At 40.5% G+C, this 18,997-nt stretch overlaps 1 protein-coding gene and 1 pseudogene across 1 annotated transcript in view; one reads left to right on the top strand and one right to left on the bottom strand.

Annotated features, from left to right (window-relative positions):
* Positions 1–18,997, top strand: part of AGBL1 (AGBL carboxypeptidase 1) — a 957,838-nt gene that overhangs the window by 649,333 nt on the left and 289,508 nt on the right. The gene's annotated exons all lie outside the window — the stretch shown is intronic.
* On the bottom strand, positions 17,289–18,981 carry LOC139438225 (disks large-associated protein 4 pseudogene; annotated as a pseudogene).

Consider the following 18,997-nt stretch of genomic DNA (forward strand, 5'->3'; position numbering starts at 1 on the left):
TTTTATCTGAGTGTCAGATAGGTTATTTCCTCCAGGTAAGTCTGATTTAACACATATTCCCCACATTCCAAGCCAGCTTGGATTTAGCATATCTTCCGCATTCTGTCTGGATGCAGCCTTGAATACACATTCAGTCTTACATCCTTTCTGAACATTTCAAAGACTGTAGGGCCTATATTACTTATTTGGACTTTTAGGGACTAGGTACACTTGGAAACAACTTTGAATTTATGCACAGGCTATATCAGTAGAATATCCTTCTTAGCATTTGGGGTTAAAACGTTATAGGTCTGTAACTTATTTTCAAATAGTTCAGTAAAAATAATATACATACACATATGTGTGTATGTGTTATGTGTGTGTGTGTGTCAGTGGAGAGATAAATCAGCAAATGTGGCAAAATACTTAAAAATTGGTGAAAGATTTATTGGTGGCCATTGTATTTATTGTCCAACTTTTCTGAAATTTTTCAAAATAGAAGAAAGTTAGAGAAAAAGAATCATTCATTGTTAGTTAATCCAGATTTTAAAAACCTGAGAAGTAGATTTTCTACTATGTTTTTATTTAGCATATGAGGAAACTGACACTCAAGGGAGTCTGGCAAATTGCCTATGAAATGGCCATGATAATGCTAGAATCCAGGCCCCTGATCCTCTTCTGTTTCCTTGTGTGTAAGCTATAAGAGCACCATTGGCTGACAGTTCAAAGAAAATAAAATGCTAGAAGGCATCCTGGAATTTTATAGTAAATGGGGACATAATGATCAGCTAATCGGATACTCTGATATTAGAAAGGATGCCCAGAAAAGTCAAGCATGTGATCCAAGTTCACACAGGGAGTAAGGAGATATCAGAACTTGCATTACAATCTTTGTCCTCTGATTTCTAGGTCAATTTTATTTTCACTGCACCATCAAAGATCTGAAAGTGTGAGCAGGAAGAATTCTGGGCCATGGACCATACAACAACAAAGTTTAAAAAAATCCTCTATTTTCTCAGCTTGCTGTTCAGGTTTTTGTTTGACTTTTAACCACATGTCAATCAGGTATTGTTTTCTGCTTGAGTCGGGAACATTTTGTGTAACTCCTCTGAATGTGTAATATCCCTCCTTTCTTTTCTCTCTAATGTGGCTGGGAGAGTATCTTGACCTGTAGCGGAATTTCTGAATGTTTATTTCCCTGCCTTACATCAACAGTTTGCTGAATCATTTACTTTTTCCCTGTGACAGAGTTTCAATTCTGTGAGTAGAATATGCATCAGAGCAGAAGGAATTATCATCGTGTCAAGCATTATGGGTAATTCCATGTAAATGGTTCTGCTGAGAGCAGTGCCAACTTGCCGGGCAGCAGTTAAAAACACAAAACGGAAGACTTCCTTATGTTTGGTTTTGTTAATTTCAATTTAGTGTCTATTAGCAGGCTTCTTGGAAATTGGTATGTTGGGCCCTAGACAGTTCTCTTGAACTTGAGAGTACTATCCGGTATTGTTTATCCTCTTCTCATAGAAAAGATTTTGTTTTCAATTTCTTTGTTTCCATTATCCACATCTTTCTGTTTACTTTTTCTTGACTCCCAGCCTACCTGCAAAGAAAAGGTAGTTTCTGGTGTCCCTGCCCATGCTCAAACTCAGAGTCTGGGTTTGTCATATTTTTCCTTCTTTTCTTTTTTGTTTATGAAGGGCCTTCCACCATAGTATAATAGACTTTACCCATAGAATCCCATGTAATGTTTTGGAAGGGGCACTGGATTGAGAGTAGGGGATCATAGTTGCATTTTTGCCCTTAATTAGCACTAAGACCTTGAGCATATCACTTTTCCTCACTAAATGAGAAATGGTGAAATGATGTGAAGATTCTACCTTACCTGTGTTTGATAGGTGGTGGCTAATCAGCTTTTATTTGTTCATTATTAAATTAAAATATAAAATGTATTCTAAAAGATATAGTTTAAGTCATCCTTTAATTATCCACGGGTAATTGATTTTTGTCATTCCATTAAAACAAAAGCATCATAATTCCTTATGCTGGTATGATTTATATCTTTGATTGCAGAGATGACTTGTTACGTTCTCCTCTTACGTGATGTGCTTCAGTTCAGAAAAAAAAGACTAGCATCTTTATGCACTCTTTAAAGATACAAAGTAAAGCACAGCAAGTTTATTGATTTATCTAATATTAAAATTCTAATATTGGGGGAGAACCAGCAAGATGGTGGCAGAGTAAAGAGCTCCTAGAGACAGCACATGCTTCAGGGCAGTTAGTAGATACACAGAGCTCTCTGGAGCTAGCTGAAGCACCTGTTTAGGGCTCCAGGAGACCAGAGAGCATCCTACACCATCCTAGAAAGAATAGAAGGAGGAGACTGCCCATCTGCAGAAAAGAATTGTAAGTAGAGTGCTCCATGCCCTGGAGGCTGGTGCCCATCCTCCACTGGAAGCACGAGCCACATCAGGAGCTATACTGTGGCTAGAATTGAAAGCTCCACTTCCCAAAAATAGGGGAAGAAGAGATGGTTGGACACCGACTTCAGCTACTGATTAGTAAATTCAGTGGGGTAAAATGTAATCCTAAAAACAGCTAAAGTTTAAGTCTGTCCAAGTCAGAAAGAGGCCAGGAGCCGCCATCTTAACTGTGAGCCTGGCACAAGGGGAAGCAGGGCGGACTGAGAATCCCACTGTTGGTGGGGACTGATTTCTTTCATCTAGATTAGATTGCAGGTCTAGCCTAGGCCCCAACCCCATATCTGGCAGGGAGGAAGCTGGAGGGACCTGCACCATCCTCTCCAGGAAATTACTGGCCAAGCTGTGGAGGCTGGTGATCATCCTAATTTGGTAGTCTGGGCTGCACCAGGAGGTGTTTTTTGGCTGGAATTTTGGGCTCCAACACCCAAAAATAGGGGAAGAAAAGAAGGTTGGCTGCTGACTTCAGCTACTGATTGGTGAATTCAGCTGGTGGAAGTGTGGTCCTGGGAATAAGTAGAGTTTGTCTGTCCAAGTCAGAAAGAGGCCTTTGGCCACCATTTTGACTCTGCCTCCAGCATGAGGGGAAGTCCCGCTGACCAAAAATCACAGGGACTCTAGAGACAGTTTCTTTCACCCAGATGGACCTGCAGCCCTAGGCTCAGCTTCAGTCCTCCTGCTGGCAGGGAGAGGAATGGCAGGGCCTGTACCAGCCTATCCAGTTAACTGCAGGTACCTTGGGCAGGCAAAAACTGAATAATTGGAAGACTACTGGGACAACTGTGTTCATCTTGGACCCTACCACATAGACTACTGGTCACACCTGCAGCTCCATCCCCACCCCAGGCAGGGAAGAAAGGGGCATGAAGCTACATCAGTCTCTCTGGGCAACTATAATCTAGGCCTATATGACTCTGATTATTCCACACAGCTGTGACTCTGTCCCTACCCCTGGCACAGGAGAAAGTTTGGAGAAGCTTCATTGGTCCCTGGGGCAACAAGGGCAGCTTGAACCTCTATAGCACCAATACATCCTTGGCTCCTACTGTACAGCCAGCAAGGGAGAAAGGGCAGGAAGTCCTAAACTAAAGAGAAAAACTGCACCCAGAATAAATACTCTAGTAAGCAAGACACCAGGACATCAACCAAAAATTACAATCCACACCAAGAAACAGGAAGATATGGCCCAGTTGAAGGAAAAAGATAAATGTCCAATTGACATAAAGGAGTTGAGACAACTAATGATAGATATTCAAACAAATCTCCATAATAAATTCTATGAGTTGGCCAAAGAGTTTAAGTATATTAAGAAGACATTGGATGAGCACAAAGAAGAATTTGAAAACATAAATAAAAAAATAGCAGATCTTATGGGAATGAAAGGTGCAGTAAATGAAATTTTAAAAATTAGAGTTATATAATAGCGGAAGGAAAGGATTGGTGAACTTGAAGAAATGGCCTATGAAAGTGAACATACAAAAGAAGAGATGAAGAAAAGAATGGAAAAAATTGAACAAGTTATCAGGGAACTAAATGATAGCAAAAGATGTGCAAACATATATGTCATGGGTATCCCAGAGGGGGAAGAGAAGGGAAAAGGGACAGAAGGAATATTTGAAAAATAATGGTAGAAAATCTCCCAACCCTGTTGAAGGACATAGATATCCACATACAAGAAGCACAACATACTCCCATCTGAAAAAATCTGAACAAACCAACTCCATGACACATACTAATCACAATGTCAAATGCCAAAGATGGAGAATTCTGAAAACAGCAAGAGAAAAGCAACACATAACATATAAGGGATACCCAATAAGATTAAGTGCTGATTTCTCACCAGAAACCAAAGAGACAATAAGGGAGTGGTATGATATATTTAAGATATGACAAGATAAAAACTTCTAGCCAAGAATCTTATATCTGGCAATATTGTCTAGCAAAAACTGAGGGCAAGTTTAGAATATTCACAGATAAACAGAAAAAGAGAGAATTTCTAAGCAAGGGACCAGATGTTCAGGAAATACTAAAGGGTGTGCTAGAGCCTGAAAAGAAATGATGGGAGAGAGAGGCCTGGAAGAGAGTCTAGAATTGAAGATTCTATCAATGGAAAAAATTAAAAGTGTCAAAAAAGTGGTGAAAATAAAATATGACATATAAAACTCAAATAGTCAGGAATAAACTTTACCAACAATGTAGATCATTTGTATTCAGAAAACTGCAACTCAGTGTTACAAGAAATCAAATAAGTCCTAAATAACAGAAGAACATTCCGTGGTCATGAATTGGAAGACTAAATATCATTAAGACGTCAAATCTACTCAAGTTGGTATACAGATTCAATGCAATCCTAATAAAAACTCCTCCAGCATTTTTTTAAATTGAAAACATGATTATCAAATTTATTTGGAGGGTTAAGGGGTCCTGAATAACCATAAAGATTTAAAAAAGGAAAAGCAAGCTCTCATCTCCAGACTTTAAATCATATTACCTAGCTGTATTGGTTAAAGCGTCATGGTACTGGCATAAAGACAGACACATAGACCAATGAAATCAAACTGATGGTTCAGAAACAGACCCTCATATATGTGGTCAAGTGGTTTTTGACTAGCCTGCCAAACCCTCATAGCTTGGGCTGTCTATTCAACAAATGATGCTCAAAGAAATGGATATCCATAGCCAAAAGAAGGAAAGAGGCCCTCTATCTCACACCTTACCAAAAAATTAACTCAAAATGAATCAAAAACCTAAAAATAAAAGCAAGACCTGTAAAACTTGTAGAAGAAATTGTAGGCAAATGTCTTTAAGACCTAGTGGTAGGTCATGGATTCTTAAAAGAGATAAGAGAACCACTGCGATGGACTACTGATGTTTAACATAAGTAGAAATTTTAATTAGCTTTACTATAAAATGTGGAAATGTATAGAGTGGATGGTAACACATAGTGAGTAACAGGTAGTTTATAAATAGGGATGTGGCTGAAAATGGTAGTCTAGGTATGTAAATGCCAATTGACAGAAAGCTAGAGAATAATTTAGGAAGAGAATAGCACAGTAAACCAAGAGGTGGATAAGAATTGTGGTTGATGTTACAGATGCAAGAGTGTCCTTTGTTAGCTAGAGCAAATGTACATCACTAATTAAGGATGGTGGTAATGTGGAGAAGCATGGGCAAATATGAACAGTGGTTAGCAGTAATAATACAATACTCTTGCATTTATGCCAAAGATGTACTGTGTTGATAATGGGGCAGTATGGAAAATGTGTGCCAAATGTACAGTATGGATGTGGTAACAATCAGATGATATTATCTTATCTGTAACAAATGTTCCACCACAGTGGTGTGTTGATAGAAGGGTGTTGTTTGGGAATTCTGCACATGTGCATGATAGTTTTATAAGTTTACAACTTCTGTCCTGAACATATATTTAAAAAATAATAATACTATGGGTTGAGGGAAAAATATACCAAGTTTAAGATAAGAACTATAATTAGTAGTAAGATTTTGACAATATTCTTTCATAATTTGTAACAAACATCTTACAATAATGCAAGGTGTTGGTGTTGGGTTGATGTATGGGACCCCTGTATGATTTATGCACGTTTGCTTTGTAAGTTCACAACTTTTATATACACTTTTTGTTTATACATGTTCTTATATAAATGATATGAAGATAATAATAATAGGGTGGGTTGGGGAAAAAACTTTGATTAGTAATAATATTTTCTCAATGCTCTTTAATCATTAGTTAAAAATGTTTAACAACAATGCAAGGTATTGGTGGTAGGGTGAGGTACAAGAGTCCTGTATGATGTTATATATGTTTGTTTTGTAAGTTCACAACTATTACTATACATTTATTGTTTATGCATGGTTATGTATAAGTGATATACTTCAATAATTTTTTTTTTAAATGAAAAAAAAAGCCTAGTATTAGGAAGTGGATTTGGCTGAAGAAGTTGGGTGTCTGTCTACCATACAGGAAGTCCCAGGTTCAGTTCCTGGTGCCTCCTAAAGAAGATGAGCATGGCAGTGAGCTAATAGGATGGGTTGGCATGGCAAGCTGATGCAACAAGCTGATGCAATAAGATGACATAATGAGAGACATAACAAGCAGGTAGTGGAGTTGGCTCAAGTGATTGGACATCTCCCTCCCACATGGGAGGTCCCAGGGTCAGTTCCTGGTGCCTCCTAAGACAAAAAAGATGAGCAGACAGTGAGCACAAACAATGGGGGAGAAATAAATAAATAATATAAAACTTTAAAAAAAAAACAGTATTTAGTTGAGCTAGAAGTAGAACTAAGTCTTTTACAAATCTTAATTTTAATATGCCGTATTTTAGTATGTATGTAAGAAAATGAGGCATTTAAGACCATTTGTAATGTTTAATATATAAAAATTACAAAAAATATCACTGTGTCCCATAATTGTTAATTCTCCAGATATATGCTACACACCTACTATATGGTAGCCTTTCTTTTAAGGGCCAGGGTTACATCAATGATGAAATCCTTGTTCTCATGCAGCTTACATTAAAATATGTGCATTTGCCATATACAATGTACAGTTAATAAAATACATGAATCATAGAATATAGGCAAGTGATATTAAAAATTATAGGGTAAAGAGATTTGGAATTGCTTGGAGTAGGATGGGATTGTCATGGAGAAGGTAACATTTGGGTGAAGATTTGTAGATGTGAGAAAGTGAGCCATTTCTGATGAAAGAGCATTCCAGCCAGAGGAACAGCCAGTGCAAAGATGTGAACTTGTCTGCATTTCTGAAGAACAACAAGGAGATCAGCGTCACTGGAACATACTCAAACAATGGCTAGAATCATAAGAAACAGAGAGTTGGCCAGAGACCAGATCATGTTGGACCTTTTAGGTGAAGGTAAAATGATCTTTCCCTGAGACAAATAAGAATTAAGTGACATGACATGGCTTAGATTTTGCAGAGTTCACTTTTACTGTTCTGTTGAGAATAAATTAGGGGATTGGGGGGTAATAGGAGAGGAAGGGTAAGAATGGAAGTAGAAAGATTAGGTAAGTGACCATTGCAGTAATCCAAGCTAATGCTGTCTTGTCCTGGGTGCTAGGACATACATAGAGTGGTGAGGAATTCATATGGTAGATATAATTTTAAGGTGCCAACAGTGTGGATTGGGTATCATGAGTGAGAGAAAGAAAAAGCCTCATGGAGGGCTCTTTTTTTTTCTTTTCTTTTCTTTTTGTCTTGAGCCACTGAGTGAGGAAAATTCTGTGGTTTATGTGTATGATGTAGATGGGGACAATTCAGTTTTGTAAATGCTCACTTAGAGATTTCTATTAGGTATCTCAGTAAGGATGTCAAGTAGGCAGTTAGCTCATGAGGTGGGAGTTAAAAGGAGAGGTCTGGGCTAGAGATACACATTTGAAGGCAAATTCATAGAGCTGGTATTGAAAGTTATGAGGATGGATAAAATCATGTAGGCAGCAAGCATAAATAAAGCTGAGAAGCAGTCCTAGGAAAGGCTGGTGTTAAGAGGAGGAACCAAGAGGGGAGATTGAGAAGTGAAGGTGGAGGAAAAGCAGGATAATGTGATGTTCTGGAAACCAAGTGAAGAGTGTTTCCATGATGGGAGAGTGATTCTTTTTGTCAAGAAAGATAAATTCAATGAGGGGTAAGAATCAGTCATTGTATTTCATACAGTGAAGGTCATTGATGACCTTGGCATGGAAAGTTTTAGTAGACTGATGGGTATGAGAGAATAAGAGAGGAATTGAAGTTACAGGGAAATGGGGCCATAGTTTGGGGGAAGAGTGGCAACAAAAGAGCATTTTTTTTTAAAAGATGGAGAAATAGTACACTTGTACACTGATAGAAATGATTTAGTAGAGATGAAAAACTGATGACATGGAAAAGAGGCTACAGTTGCTGGATAATCTCCTTTAGTGAATACAAAAGGATAGAACCTAATGCATTCAGGAAGAGATTGGATTGGCCTTAGTGATGCTCATGCTGGTTTATTCATAATAACATGAGGGAAGGCAGAATACATAGAAACAGATTCCCAAAGATGGGTAGAAGGGATTGCAGAGGTTTTGGAAGATCTTTGATTACTTTAATTTTTTCAGTGAAATTGGAAGCAAGGTAATCAACTGAGAGTGAGGATAGGGGGAAGAATTGTTGGGGGTCTCAGGAGAAAGGGAAGGGTGAGAAATGGTACAATATGAAACTGCGAGAAGAACTTGGGCAAGAGATGGGCATTAAGGACTCTACTTTAAATCTGTGGTCATGAATTTAAAGTGAGACCAGTCATCAGTGTGATATGTATTTCTCTACCTAGATTATGTTACTCAGAAGCTGATGTGGTATAGGATAAGGAAACAAGGAAGCTAAGAATATGCAAATGAGTGATAATAATGACTGACCACAGAATTTAGTCTGAGTAAGGAAAAATCAGTTTATCTACAATTAATACTTTTTTGCTGCATTTCATTCTGTCTTGTTAAATGCACAGGATAAGGATGTGTTTTGTTTTGTTTACATAATTGTAATTATTCTGGATCATGCCCTTTGGTTTTAACATTCTTTCACAGGCACTTTAACATACTCTAGCTGTCCAATAGGCTGGAGGTTATGCACCTATTTCCCTGTTTTGGGACATTTTGTTTTGTGATAGAGACTGCTAGCTTTCCTCGTATATTCTCTTCTCTTTTCTTCAACAATCCCTCCCACCCACACCCCCATTTTTATCTAAGTATGTGACCACCTGAAGTAAAGATAAGGTTTGCCAGCTTCCTTGTAGTTGTGTGGCCATGCGACCATCTCTGGCCAATCAGGTGGAAGATGGAAGTGGCACAGCAGTCATCTGGGACTATAACCTTGATAAGGGAAGGAATGCAAAGCCATGCAATAGAAGGAACCTGGGTCCCTGATGACAAGGAATACTACCTCTGAGTTAAAAGACTATGAGAGTGAAGTGACTTCTTTTACAAGCCAGTGTTATAATGGTTTTATCAGGAACTCACAAGTTACTAGCATCCATTTCCTAGTACAAAGCCTCAACATACCCATTTTTACAAGGAAACACTATTTCTTGTTTCTCTTTAGTGCACGTAAGACTATTTGAAAATAAAAGCAAAACAGAAATTTTTATTTTAATAAGGGCAAAAGAAAAAATACTTGGATTTTAAAACTAGAAGGAAAGATATCCGTAAAGTACAGATAGTGATCCTTGGATAACTAACATTGAAACACAGATTGTTAGGCATACAGAATCAGCACATGATTTAGATTCCTCTTTCTCAAACTCCCTCATCTCTCTCAAATCTCTGGATTCTGAATATAGGTGTTGTATAATTTTCAACTGCCTATAGTTAGTCTTAGTCATGCTGGTCTCTGCCAAGGACAAATGCCCAAATAAGTCTGATTTGGGGATTTCATTGACTTCACAGTTCATTGGAGGAGCAGTGATTCTTGAAAAACCCTACAGTTAGTGAATCCCCTAGCACTTCTTGGTTCAAATCTTCTAATTGACTTGCTTCTTAGAAGAAAATTCTAGTGTTACCCAAGTGTCTTCAAGATTCCCTTTCTTGTATTTCCTATAGGCATCCAATATACAATTCAGTTAAGTAGTTCTCAAACTTCAGTGAGCATAAAATCAACCTGATAAAATTTCATCTCATCAAACCACAGCTTTGCAGTTTCTGATTCAGTGACTCTAGGGGGAGGCCCAAGATATTGCCTTTTCAACCATCCCATGGTTCTAATTAGGTGCTGCCTGGGTCACATTTTGAGAAACTGCATAGAAGACTTCGTGGATCTCTACATAGACATTCTAACCAGTATTATTTTCTACTACCTTGAAGACTCAGTTTGAAAGGAGAGCCATTCATCTCAAAAGAGATAGTTCAACATTTACTGGATTCTGGTCTTAACTTCTCTTGCCATAGAAGCACAGAAGAAAAAGTTTTGGCTCCCTTGATGTGTGAATTCGGAATCATACAGATCTATATAATTCTAGCACTGATGATTCTAGGACAACTGATTTGGACAAATTGCTAAATGATCCTCCTTCACAAAGCTATTGTCAGGATTGAAACACCCAGCCAGGCACTTGGCACAATGATAGTCATCAGTAAATGATGGCATTCTTATTTTCCCATGCCGGTTTCTTCTCTTTTTTCCCCTACTATCCGAAGCCTTTTAGCCCCACAATAGATAGTTTATAAATTCCATCTACTGACCTCAATGAGAGGTTTGATATCTCACTACATTGACAACTGTATATGTCAACTCTTAAATACTGAGTTCAGTTGACTCCATGAAGACGTTGTCTTCTTTGGCCTGCTGCTGGGTATCAGTTCCAGTTATCCTGAGTTACCTTTGCTTGAGCTGTAGTCACACAAGTAGTTGCCCTCACTGCACTGACAGAAAACGTCTTATGGTAAGAATGCTTCAGAGGTCACCCAGACTGTATCCTAGGTACTCAGAACAGTTTCATAGTCTGAGATCGTCTAATCAATGGATGGCCTTCACTCTCTTTGCCCATTCTTCTTCCAATATGATAAAGAGAAACCTCTGCCAAAATGGGAACTCTGATACCTGTGGCTTAAATCCAAGTGTGCTCCCAATTTAAACATTATTTCAGGATCAAAAGGTTGGCTGAAAATATTTAGAAGCAACCCTGTTCCCCGCATGTCTCTTTTTCAACTCAAGCAACATGGAGAGACTTACTCTGACAAGACTCCCACTTAGTGAAAGAAGGAGAATAATCTATGCCCATTTCTGTGGTTTCTTAAATAGAAACACAGGAGACTGTGTCTCTTAATTTTTTATGTTGATGATACATAGATGAGAGGCAGGCTTTAATATTGGAAGCCAGAATACAAAAGGCTGCTTTTCTAGCTACTGGAGGTTTCCTTCCTACCTGGCTTAAAGCTTCTAGAAAGATGCTGTCTGAGGGATCAACATTAACCCACAGAGATGAAATTTACGTGCCTTGTATTTCAAAGCTATGTGTATGGGTTGGAATATTTACTGGGGTCAGACCTGCTCCAAACTAGTATTCTACTAATATCCATTTGTTTTCCTTTCTTAAAAAATCTCCCAACTTTAATTTCTAGGACCCCATTCTGATGGAATTAAGTTAATTAAATCATTGTGTTTGGAGTTTGTTTTCTTCTTGAATTTTATCAATAACTGCATTATATCTTCTCAACTCACACACACACACACACACACACACACACTTTAGTTTTTGTAGAACAGTGGGTCTAGGTAGAGTGGAATTTTGGCAATGTCTGAAGATTTTTTTTGTTGTCAAAATTGAGGTGGGGGTGCTTCCGGCATCTAGTGGGTGGAGGCCAGGGATGCTGCTACACATCCTGCAGTGCACAGGATGCCTCTGCCACCCCCCTCCCCCACCATAACAAAGACTTATCCAGCCCCAAATATCAATAGGGCTGAGGTGGAGGAACCCTGGTGTAGAGCCAAACTTAACAGTTTATGAGAATGTACATTCATTTTATTTGGGTGAAAAAGCTGGTTTCACCCATCAATCAATTGGGTATGCCAAGCAGACTTTTACATTTTCCTCCCATAACCATCCCTCAATTGCTAACCTAAAGGAGTTAAGTCAGCACATATACCCTAGGGAAATCCTGTTTCCCAAACAAGGGTAGTCTGCTCTGGGTTGGCAGGCTCCCTCCACTTCTCTGCAGTAAACTGCACTTAAATTATAACCCATAAACTGCTATTTAGTGCAGTTCATTTTCCCCTTCCCTGCCACCCAGAGTTCTGGGTGCAGACTTCTTCTCAAATCCCGTAATGCCACAAAGCCCATTCTTTCCACATTATTCTCAAGGCCCACCAGGGCATTTTGTGTTCAGGCAAATAAACACGCTACCAATAATCCAGTAAAACCTTTATTGATGTCGGATATAAGCCATAGCAAAGCAAAGTGCACAATCTATAACTGCTTGGCTCTTTTTTTTAAAATAAACCCTTTGCTTGAGCCCTGAAAGCCACACAAATCAAAGCTAATAAATATGCCAAGGTTTTACCCTTATTGTTCCTAATGGGTTGATTCACCCTACCTATGCTACATGCTACTCCTCTAGTAACCACAGGCTGTCTCTGCAATCAGAGGGAAGAGATACAGGCCCACAGATACAGTCAGAAGAAGGAGGAACTAATTTCAAACATGTCTTTAATTATGATGACTTTCCTCTTTGGTGCTCAGTAGCTGCAAATGAGTAAGTATCATCACCTTGGACCTTCACTAGCCAGTGTCTCATACTCTCAGAGATAGAACAACAATCCTGGAGCTCAATTTATTTTTTCTTTGCTGTGTTTCCCAACTCTTTAATTTAATGAGGGAGTTGCAATTAGTTCATGTTGTAAATGAAAACAGATCAGAACAGATGAATGTGAGTCATTTGATAAAAGGCTTGCCCCAAATCAGAAGTAAGAGGAATCCACTGTTAGAATGTTAGTGTCTTCAAAGAAAACCTTTGTCTTTGGCAGAGAGACTGCACGATTTGGCTGATAATCAAAAACACTGAGATTTTAATCTGAGCTGCAAACTCAGATGTCTCTAAGGGCCAGGCAGATGACATAAATGAGTGAAACAGTAGGGGTAAGTGTAGAAAGGCAGTGGAGGGGTCTGTGGTCCTCTATAATAGATAGATTTGCATCGCTTATAGGCTCCACTCTCCCATCCCCACCCCAAAAGGTCTACCAGATTGTTGGCAATTAGGAATGTGTTTTCAGATCTTCCCATTTTTCAAAATATAATTCTTTTGAATGTAAAATCATCCATTTTAAAAATATGCATGTGTAATTTCATTTAGAAAAAGAACTGCATATATTGCAAAACAAAACTATCTATGTTTTGGATCCTGCTGTGGGATGCCAGGCTGGGCCTTGCACTTGGCTCATGGCCTTGCCTTCAGTATATCTTCTTTGGAAATAAACAGCTTAAAATGACCATTAGTCCCAGCACCTGAACAAGGCTTTGTAGAGTACCTCTTAATAGTTTGTTTTTGTTTGTTTGTTTTGTTTTGCTTTGTTTTTAATTTTCATGCATAGAATCCTTATATATTTGTGAAAGACAGCAGATGACTGGTAGGACAACTTAAGTTGCGTCCCCTTTCTTTTCAGGCCTTCTCCTGTAGGTGTCTCTGAAGCTGTCCTTTGGGGAGGGGCCTGGTTCCTGACCTCCCAGTGCCCTTCATGGTTAAGGCTTTCCTGATGACCTGCCCTGCCATGTCAGCCAGCCATGTATAAACAAAGATTATACAGTCTTCCCTTGACTAAAGATGTTGGTAATGGGCAACATCAGATGGGGTTTCATATAGTCCCAGGCATTGAGAGATTGCTACTCTGGAATCTCTCTTCAAGTGGTTTTGCTGTTGTAAAATCTTCTTAACAACTCTCACTTTTCAGAGCAGCCCTGCAGAAAAGTGTTTGGAGGGAGGCTTGCAATACTCAAGAACTCACACTCACAGCCTGCCAGAAAAGGTGATGAGTTCAATCAAAAAGAAAGGTGCAGGAAGGGAAGGTGCGAGGAAGGGCTTAGGAGACCTGCTGAGACAGTTATTCTAGATGCATCTGGTATGACAATTCCAGGGCCGGTCCCAGTCTCTAGAAATTCATTCTTCCTGGTGAAATTATTAGCAACGAGACTCAGGTGTGTAAGGATTACAAACAAACCTTCCTCTCATTTCTCTTTCAATTGACTTCTATTAGCAACTTGCCCTCTCACTGTTCCCCAAAGTTGGAGCACAACTGAATAAATAGTCATAATGTGGAATCTGGACTAACCAATTGGTACTGGGTACTGTTTAGCTACCAACATGTGCAACAGTGTTCTCACTGCTAAGTGTTAGAAAGTAAACATATAGTTTTTAAGTTTCTCCAAGCTACCGTTCAGAAGTAATTAATGTTTTTCCTTTATTTTCTTTTCTCTTTTCTTCCCTTCCCTCTCCTGGTCTCCCCCAAGCATTTGTTAAGCACTTTTCATTATGTGTAATTCTGGGCACATCTAACCTCTAAAAGAGGCAACCTTACCATCAAGAGTTTATGGTTCATATGTGGTGACAAAAGGACCATATGCAATTCAGAAAATTGGGAATGGCACTTGTGTGCTTTAGGTGCCCAATAAATGTTGCTACTGTTTACTCTTGTTGTTCATTGGAAGAGGGGAGTTCATTGTCAGCTGGTAGTGGTCAAAGAATGCTTCAAGAAGGTGTACACTTCTGTTACCTTCAGAGGAATGTAACTGGGCAGGGCATTGGGGGTGTTGGGATAAACATTATAAGGAGAGTCTCGGTCTGTGTTTTTGGGTGGTTTGGCTGGAGCAGCAGGTGCCTATAGGGAAGAACTATGACATAGCAGAAAGAGACTGGTGAATGTTAGGCAAGTATCAGTTCATTTTAAAATGGGGATAATCATGCTTACCCCCAATAAGCTGCTATAAATAGGTAAAATGAAATAATGTACAGAGCAAGAACAAGCATGGTGCCTGGCCCTTTTCTGCACTGTTGATGCAATAGATCAAACCATGGATGTCTTTGGTTGATAAAGACTCTTCTGCTGGCCTTTGGTGATGGAAGTTGTGATTTGGAGGAAATCTCCATTCTATATTAAATACCTAAACTATTTTCAACCATTGAAAGGAATTTTTTCAATTCAAGGAGAATGAGAACTGTGAAAATGTTAAATTATACTTCAATAATTTGGGATTTCTATTAGTGTGAGCATGCTAGGATTTCTGAAAGAACAGGTTGCTGACAAAATTACTGGTGTTTTGAAAAGTACAGAAATATTGACCTGGGGCTTCAGGGGGATTGTTTAAATTACTTTTGCAGAGCAACTTGACCACTAATGCAATGTTAAGCTGTCCTAAAGGAAACATTTACTTGCCACTCATTGAGGTTCTAATTACAAATCCCTCTTATCTATTCATTGAAGGGAGTGTTTAGTGGCCCTCTGCACAGACAGGCTAGGATAGTGCAGCTCTAAGTCTTTAAGCATCCCAAAGTAATAAAATATCTCTTAAACTATGACATAGTTTGAATTTGGCAAACTGGTGATCTCTGTCACTGGGCTTTCTTGTTATTCTATTAAGAGATCTACAGAATTTCACACTCAGTACAAATTCAGCGTGGGGTGGAGGGCTCCTTGGGACCTCCTGCCCCGAGGACAGATCTTTGATTTAGTCATGCAGTATTTATATTATTGTCACAACCCTTGGTCACTCATAGACTCTCTCCCTCCTGACTTCTCCCCCTACTCACTGGAGATCTTTCTATCTTTCTTATTTTTTATTTAATGTGTTGCCTCATTTATTCTTGCAATGTGCCTGTGAGAAGGGAGGGGCATATAGAGCTCAAATCACCCACCTAACATCACAGGCAGCAGCCACACTGGAATGTCTCAATGCCGCAGAGTCATCTACATAGTAGAGAGTAGCCTGTCTTGTCCTGAGACCCCACCTAGCTTGGCCCCTGCCCAGACTGCTGCCTTTGCTGCAGGGTGCTGCCACCCCAGCCTGCAGGCCTGGGTCACTGTAGCTCAGGGCTTATAACACACCTGGGCCTGGGGAAAAAGGAAGAGGTTTGGAGTTAAAAAAAAAAAAAAGAACAGTAACTTCAGAGGCTGGGAAAGTGGGCCTGTGGGAGGGGGGGAGTAGGGGGTGAAGGGTGGGAGACAAAGAGCTTTTTACACACACAAGGTATACATTTTTACACACACTTGTACACACATCTAGATATAGTACATGTAAAAATATATGCTGTCCACATACTCACCTACTTCCAGGTGCCCTGAAAGACAAGGTGGTGCTGGTGGGCAAGGGTAAGCAGATGGGCATTTATTAGATACACACTCTAAGGGGCTGTGTGCACATGCACACATCTGTACAGGCACAGTTGACTTGCCTTGTCTGAGGACCAATAGCCCCTTGGAAAACAGGGTCTCTTTCTTGAGTGTACCCTCCACTGAGTCATATATTTTCTTTTACTGAAGGAAGAAGGGGCTCAAGAGAAGAAATGTGCAGGGGTCTGAAGTGTGATAATGTGTCTTTTATCTTGTTTTTCCCCAAAAGGCTTCTTAAATCCTTCTTGTCTGTGCAGGGAGGTGACCTAGGGCTGGAGAATAGCAGCAGGAGGGCAGCTTGCACCATGAGATGGAAACTGCCTATGTAAACGGATGCGTGTGTGTGTGTATGCAAGTGTGTATGTGCATGTGTGAGTGTGACCACTCTGTGGGAAGGGAGTACATGTCCAACTCCCTGTCCTCTGGGCCCTCAACTACAAAAAGGGCTGAGAACCAGAAATTAGCTGGCCCGGATGGTGACCTCTGAGCTCTGAAGAGAAAAGAGAAAAACGTAAGAAGGAAAACTCCAAGGTCAGAATGGGGGTGGTGGGAAAAGAAGGAAGGAGGTGGCAGGTGTCCACAGCTGCCCCTGGACTGTTGTATTCTTGTAAACAAGCTAGTTTAAATTCTCATTCGTTACATAGAACTAGTAAAAAGACCAGTCTGGGGACTGGGCCAGGGAATTGCCAAAGTCCATCTATTTAGTCCACCATAGCCAGCAAGAAGGAAAAATAAAGTTTATAGTTTTGTGGTTTTTGTTGATTTTTTTTTCTGCATAAAGTCTTCATAACCTAAAGTTGGGAAGGACTCAACAAAGCCAAATTTTGAGCTCCTGTATGCATTAATTTGAAAGTTGACTCGGGACCTCTAGACAGAATACCATACTACGGGGTGAGAAAATTTTGTTCTATTGGCTATTTTTTTTAAACATGGCATGGAGATTATTTTCTTCTTTCTTCATTGTCTCAGAGATAGGTCTGGGTCTTGGGGACATAAATCTTGATGTTGTCTGAACTGACTGTCGCTGAGTTCTGTACCACAGAAGCTGCTCACATGGCTGCCAGGAGTACCTTACAGGTCTCCTGGCACTGCTTGTCATTGATGTCTGAAGTCTTGCCACAGGTCACTGCTTGGATTTGAATGGATTCTTTGGAACCAGAAGGGGTGGTTTCTTCTCTTTTTTCCTCTTCTTAGCAGTTTTCCACCAGCTGCCAGCTGTTGACCTTGAGGTGGTAGTTTATTTAACTTCATGACCTTAATAGACAGCTGAAGCAGGTTCAAACCCTGCTTGGTCCTGGGCTGTAGGATATGGATTGGCTTTGAGGTTCAAGTTTTGCTCACAGTGACCCCAGAATTTCTGGGATTTCTGAAACATCAGAAGTTGGGCACTGCCCACTTTTTCTAAGAAACATTGTTTTCTTTGGTCTCCCTGTCCATTTGGCAGCACCAGTGTTCCAGCTGCTCCATCTGGACCTGAAGTAGAGCTTGAGTTGTTGGTATCCTGGGTATCCAAGTCAGTGACAGGAGCACATGCTGTGGGAGGGGGGCACTGCTTTGCCATTGGTATTCTACCTGAACCATGATGGACTGGAATTTGGTAGTGGGCCATGGTCCCTCTTTTGGCACTGGCTGAATGGAGTCAACTTGTATTCCTGTTGGTGAGAGTTCCCTTTTAGGGATAGCTTTGAGGAAGACTTGTAGCTGGTTAGTGTTCTTTGGCCAGTCTTCAGAGCTGCATGGGAAGAGCATGGAGGTTTCAGGGACTAGGATAATTCCACCCTCTGCCATGCTTGGTGGTAGGGTACTGTTGTTTAGGCTGTCAGATGAGTCGCTAAGGCCTGATTGGCTCCTCACCTTGCTTCTGTGGTCCTGGCTGTCCAGGTCAGTGTCCTTGGCATATTCAGTATTGCTTTGGATTGTGATCAAGATGAATGGCTTTGATATGATACATCAAGGGTCTGGTTGCATGCCACCAGGCACAGTGAACTTGGAAGCACTGGGCTATTGCTGAGGAAGTGGGCACTGGGTGGCTGGAGAGGGACTGCAGGGAGATACCATCCTCCTCCTATGAGCAGCCTGCCTGGATGGCATGCAGGTAGCTGTGGCTGCAGGAAGAGATGTAGCTGGGAGTAGCTGGGCAGGGGCAGGTCAAGAGCCTCTGCTGCTGCTGACTCCTTTTGCCACAGGCCTATTTCTAGGCCACCTGGAACTGGTCACTTAAATCTGTCTCCTATACCTGCTGCTAATGGCCAAACAACTAGGGAATCAGGGAAGCCTGTCCAAAAATCTGGGTGATGCAACTGGAGCCTCTGAGGCTGTCACTGACAGTGGTGTAGTCCTTGGACACTTGGAGGGCAGGTCTATCCACTGAACCCAGGAAGTCCAGACTCCTTCAGAGTTTGCTCTGTTCTCCCAGCAACTGCTGCACAGCCATCAAATAACTATGGCACTCCGCTGCAGTCCTGGGTGAGAGTTGGGACTGCAAAGAGACTCACCCTTGTTATCCTGGCCGTGGCCTTCATGTAGCTGTCACCGCACATGCAACTGCATGAGCTGGGCCTCTAAGGGGACAGCCTCGCAGTACTCTACCTGCTGCTGCCACTCACCTGCAGAATGTGGTAGGCTAGACTCCGGTGACAGGATTTGGACTTTAGTCATTTTTTTCTTCAAGGTG

Source organism: Dasypus novemcinctus, chromosome 3, assembly GCF_030445035.2.
Source record: "Dasypus novemcinctus isolate mDasNov1 chromosome 3, mDasNov1.1.hap2, whole genome shotgun sequence".
Taxonomy (NCBI): Eukaryota; Metazoa; Chordata; class Mammalia; order Cingulata; family Dasypodidae; genus Dasypus; species Dasypus novemcinctus.